The sequence below is a fragment of the Triticum urartu genome, chromosome 1A, assembly GCF_056163025.1.
Source record: "Triticum urartu cultivar PI428250 chromosome 1A, HENAU_Tu73, whole genome shotgun sequence".
Lineage (NCBI taxonomy): Eukaryota > Viridiplantae > Streptophyta > Magnoliopsida > Poales > Poaceae > Triticum > Triticum urartu.
This window is the reverse complement of record NC_141873.1, coordinates 552,402,747-552,408,746: the sequence shown is the minus strand read 5'-3', so window position 1 is coordinate 552,408,746 and position 6,000 is coordinate 552,402,747. Positions and strand designations below refer to the sequence as shown.

Here is a 6,000-nt window from a genome sequence, read left to right as displayed (position 1 = left end):
TCATACATGTCACTCTTGATTCATTCCATATCCTGGTACACCGCCAGAGGCATTCACATAGTCATATTTTGTTCTAACTATTGAGTTGTAATTCTTGAGTTGTAAGTAATAAAAGTGTGATGATCATCATTATTAGAGCATTGTCCCATGTGAGGAAAGGATGATGGAGACTATGATTCCCCCACAAGTCAGGATGAGATTCCGGACTAAATAAAAAAAGAGGCCAAAGAAAAAAAGAGAAGGCCCAAGAAAAAAAAGGAGAAAGAAAAAACATTTATGGACCAAAGAAGAATAACATAATAATTACTTCTCAAGAGTGAAGGAAACATTTATGGTTTTGTGACCGAATCACCCGATAGGTTTACAAAATGATAGATGCATGTCCGAGATTCATTGTTTTATCCATTACACAAAATACCCAGATGACAAGATAAATACCCAGATGACAAGATGCCATATAGGTTTACATAATGAGACCTAAAAGACACATTGTTTTTGCTCCATTACAGAAAATCTATAGCTGATGCAAACTGGCATCTTCCTGGTTACTTCCTGACCCTTTTGTATGTCTTTCCTACAAAGAATAAAAATGTCCCCGGTGAGCTTGCATTCAGAGATAATGGCAATAATGATAATTTTATAAAGCACTATGCAATTGGCAATAAAAAACTGGGGGATTTTATTGTTACAAAAAATAGGGCAAGTTAAGAATAATGCCACAACATGTGCTAATTAGATCTTTGTTGCATTTGACATAATAAAGCATCGATGCAACGGGACCATGTAGTATGTTTCAGGAAATAGGAGCAATACAGAGGTGTACTGGGAGAAACACAAGGCAACAGAGTTAAGTTAAATTTCCATCATCTAGACATAAGGCAACAGTTCAGCATGTCCAGACTCCCAGTTTTAGTTCAAAAGACATGCTTTACCGTGCAGAGCACTACAGGCTAGTTTGGTTGGTGCTGGAGAGCAACTAGAAATTTGTGCCAGCCAGCTCCTCTAGGCATGTGGCAAGTAGAACTATACCAAATCCAACTTTTGCATAACATTATTATTTCCTTGTAATTCTGCTAAACCATGTAAGCTAGGAACTATACATTAACTTAGCCAAACTTTAGATGGAGAGAATAACCAAAACAATTGTATACCATCACCATGTAAGAAGAAGAAGATACAAGGTTCTGGTTAAGTTCATTTTGGTCCCTGGTTTTGTAGCTAAAAAATAAATACTGGCTCGGGATTCAAAAATACCTTAGCGGCAGGATGAGGAAGATGCCCCTGGTTTATAGGGTTTCATCTAGCAAAGTGTGAAGGAAATATGCCCTAGAGGCAATAATAAAGTTATTATTTATTTCCTTATTTCATGATAAATGTTTATTATTCATGCTAGAATTGTATTAACCGGAAACATAATACATGTGTGAATACATAGACAAACAGAGTGTCACTAGTATGCCTCTACTTGACTAGCTCGTTAATCAAAGATGGTTATGTTTCCTAACCATGGACAAAGAGTTGATATTTGATTAACGGGATCACATCATTAGGTGAATGATCTGATTGACATGACCCATTCCATTAGCTTAGCACCTGATCGTTTAGTATGTTGCTATTGCTTTCTTCATGACTTATACATGTTCCTATGACTATGAGATTATGCAACTCTCGTTTGCCGGAGGAACACTTTGTGTGCTACCAAACGTCACAACGTAACTGGGTGATTATAAAGGTGCTCTACAGGTGTCCCAAAGGTACATGTTGGATTGGCGTATTTCGAGATTAGGATTTGTCACTCCGATTGTCGGAGAGTTATCTCTGGGCCCTCTCGGTAATACACATCACTGAAGCCTTGCAAGCATTGCAACTAATGATTTAGTTGCGGGATGATGTATTACGGAACGAATAAAGAGACTTGCCGGTAACGAGATTGAACTAGGTATTGAGATACCGACGATCAAATCTCGGGCAAGTAACATACCAATGACAAAGGGAACAACGTATGTTGTTATGCGGTCTGACCGATAAAGATCTTCGTAGAATATGTAGGAGCCAATATGGGCATCCAGGTCCCGCTATTGGTTATTGACCGGAGACGTGTCTCGGTCATGTCTACATTGTTCTCGAACCCGTAGGGTACGCACGCTTAAGGTTACGATGACAGTTATATTATGAGTTTATGCATTTTGATGTACCGAAGGTTGTTCGGAGTCCCGGATGTGATCACGGACATGACGAGGAGTCTCGAAATGGTCGAGACATAAAGATTGATATATTGGAAGCCTATGTTTGGATATCGGAAGTGTTCCGGGTGAAATCGGGATTTTACCGGAGGACCGGGAGGTTAACGGAACCCCCCGGGAGCTATATGGGCCTAAGTGGGCCTTAGTGGAAAAGAGAAGGAGCAGCCCAAGATGGGCTGCGCACCCCTCCCCTCCCTTGGTCCGAATAGGACAAGGAGAGGGGGCCGGCCCCCCTCTCTCTTTTCCCCCCTCCGCGAATCCTATTCCAACTAGGATTGGGGGGGGGGGGGGATCCTACTCCCAGAGGGAGTAGGACTCCTCCTGGCGCGCCTCTCCTAGGCCAGCCGCACCCCCCTTGAGCCTTTATATACGGAGGCAGGGGCACCCCAGAAAAACACAAGTTGATCCACGTGATCATATTCTTAGCCGTGTGCGGTGCCCCCTTCCACCATAGTCCTCGATAATATTGTAGCGGTGCTTAGGCGAAGCCCTGCTGCAGTAGTACATCAAGATCGTCACCACGCCGTCGTGCTGACGGAACTCTTCCCCGACACTTTGCTAGATCGGAGTCCGGGGATCATCATCGAGCTGAACGTGTGCTAGAACTCGGAGGTGCCGTAGTTTCGATGCTTGATCGGTCGGGCCGTGAAGACATACGACTACATCAACCAAACGCTTCCGTTGTCGATCTACAAGGGTACGTAGATCATACTCTCCCCTCTTGTTGCTATGCATCACCATGATCTTGCGTGAGTGTAGGAATTTTTTTTGAAATTACTCCGAAACCCAACAGTGGCATCCGAGCCTAGGTTTTATGGTTTGATGTTATATGCACGAGTAGAACACAAGTGAGTTGTGGGCGATATAAGTCATACTGCCTACTAGCATGTCATACTTTGGTTCGGCGGAATTGTTGGATGAAGCGGCCCGGACCGACATTACGCGTACGCTTACGCGAGACCGGTTCTCCCGACATGCTTTGCACATAGGTGGCTTGCGGGTGACTGTTTCTCCAACTTTAGTTGAACCAAGTGTGGCTACGCCCGGTCCTTGCGAAGGTTAAAACAGCACCAACTTGACAAACTATCGTTGTGGTTTTGATCCGTAGGTAAGATTGGTTCTTGCTTAAGCCCGTAGCAGCCACGTAAAACTTGCAACAATAAAGTAGAGGACGTCTAACTTGTTTTTGCAGGGCATGTTGTGATGTGATATGGTCAAAACGTGATGAGATATAAGTTGTTGTATGAGATGATCATGTTTTGTTGAAGTTATCGGCAACTGGCAAAAGCCTTATGGTTGTCTCTTTATTGCATAAGATGCAAGCGCCAAATAATTGCTTTACTTTATCGCTATGCGATAGCAATAGTTGCAAGAGCAATAGTTGGCGAGATGACCATGTGACGACATATTGATATAGATCAAGATGATGGAGATCATGGTGTCATGCCGGTGACGATGGAAATCATGACGATGCTTTGGAGATGGAGATCAAAGGCACAAGATGATGATGGCCATATCATGTCACATATTTTGATTGCATGTGATGTTTATCTTTTATGCATCTTATATTGACGGTAGCATTATAAGATGATCTCTCACTAATTATCAAGAAGTGTTCTTCCTGAGTATGCACCGTTGCGAAAGTTCTTCGTGCTGAGGCACCACGTCATGATCGGGTGTGATAGGCTCTATGTTCAAATACAATGGGTGCAAAACAGTTGCACACGCAGAATACTAAGGCTATACTTGATGAGCCAAGCATATACAGATATGGCCTCGGAACACGGAGACCGAAAGGTCGAGCGTGAATCATATAGTAGATATGATCAACATAGTGATGTTCACCAATGAAACTACTCCATCTCACGTGATGATCGGACATGGTTTAGTTGATTTGGATCACGTAATCACTTAGAGGATTAGAGGGATGTCTATCTAAGTGGGAGTTGTTAAGTAATATGATTAATTGAACTTAAATTTATCATGAACTTAGTCCTGGTAGTATTTTGCAAATTATGTTGTAGATCAATAGCTCGCGTTGTTGCTTCCCTGTGTTTATTTTGATATGTTCCTAGAGAAAATTGTGTTGAAAGATGTTAGTAGCAATGATGCGGATTGGATCCGTGATCTGAGGTTTATCCTCATTGCTGCACAGAAGAATTATGTCCTTGATGCACCGCTAGGTGACAGACCTATTGCAGGAGCAGATGCAGACGTTATGAACGTTTGGCTAGCTCAATATGATGACTACTTGATAGTTTAGTGCACCATGCTTAACGGCTTAGAATCGGGACTTCAAAGACATTTTGAACGACATGGACCATATGAGATGTTCCAGGAGTTGAAGTTAATATTTCAAGCAAATACCCGAGTTGAGAGATATGAAGTCTCCAACAAGTCCTATAGCTAAAAGATGGAGAGGAGAATCGCTCAACTAGTGAGCATGTGCTCAAATTGTCTGGGTACTACAATCGCTTGAATCAAGTGGGAGTTAATCTTCCAGATAAGATAGTGATTGACAGAATTCTCTAGTCACCATCACCAAGTTAGTAGAACTTCATGATGAACTATGATATGCAAGGGATAACGAAAACGATTCCCAAGCTCTTCGTAATGCGGAAATTGACGAAGGTAGAAATCGAGAAAAACATCAAGTGTTGATGGTAGACAAGACCACTAGTTTCAAGAAAAGGGCAGAGGGAAGAAGGGGAACTTCAAGAAGAACAGCAAGCAAGTTGCTGCTCAAGTGAAGAAGCCCAAGTCTGGTCGTAAGCCTAAGACTAAGTGTTTCTACTGCAAAGGGATTGGTCGATGGAAGTGGAACTACCCCAAGTAATTGGCAGATAAGAAGGATGGCAAAGTGAACATAAGTATATTTGATATACATGTTTTTGATGTGTACTTTACTAGTGTTTATAGCAACCCCTCAGTATTTGATACTAGTTCAGTTGCTAAGATTAGTAACTCAAAACGGGAGTTGCAGAATAAACAGAGACTAGTTAAGGGTGAAGTGACGATGTGTGTTGGAAGTGGTTCCAAGATTGATATGATCATCATCGCACACTTCCTATACTTTCGGGATTAGTGTTGAACCTGAATAAGTGTTATTTGGTGTTTGCGTTGAGCATGAATATGATTTGATCATGTTTATTGCAATACGGTTATTCATTTAAGTTAGAGAACAATTGTTGTTCTGTTTACATGAATAAAACCTTCTATGGTCATACACACCAACGAAAATGGTTTGTTGGATCTCGATTGTAGTGATACACATATTCATAATATTGAAGCCAAAAGATGCAAAGTTAATAATGATAGTGCAACTTATTTGTAGCACTGCCGTTTAGGTCATATTGGTGTAAAGCGCATGAAGAAACTCCATGCTGATGGGATTTTGGAATCACTTGATTATGAATCACTTGATGCTTGCGTACCATGCCTCATGGGCAAGATGACTAAGACTCCGTTCTCCGGAGCGAGCAACTGACTTATTGGAAATAAAACATACTGATGTATGCGGTCCGATGAGTGTTAAGGCTCACGGCAAGTATCGTTATTTTCCGAACTTCACAGATGATTTGAGCAGATATGGGTATATCTACTTGATGAAACATAAGTCTGAAACATTTGAAAAGTTCAAAGAATTTCAGAGTGAAGTGGAAAATCATCGTAACAAGAAAATAAAGTTTCTACGATCTGATCGTGGAGAAGAGTATTTGAATTACGAGTTTGGTCTTCAGTTGAAACAATGTGAAAT

The 6,000-nt window shown here is 41.5% G+C and overlaps 1 pseudogene; it reads right to left on the bottom strand.

The window, feature by feature from the left end:
* Positions 1-1,255: 1,255 nt before the first annotated feature.
* The window catches only part of LOC125538755 (uncharacterized), a 29,360-nt pseudogene continuing 24,615 nt past the window's right edge, over positions 1,256-6,000 (bottom strand).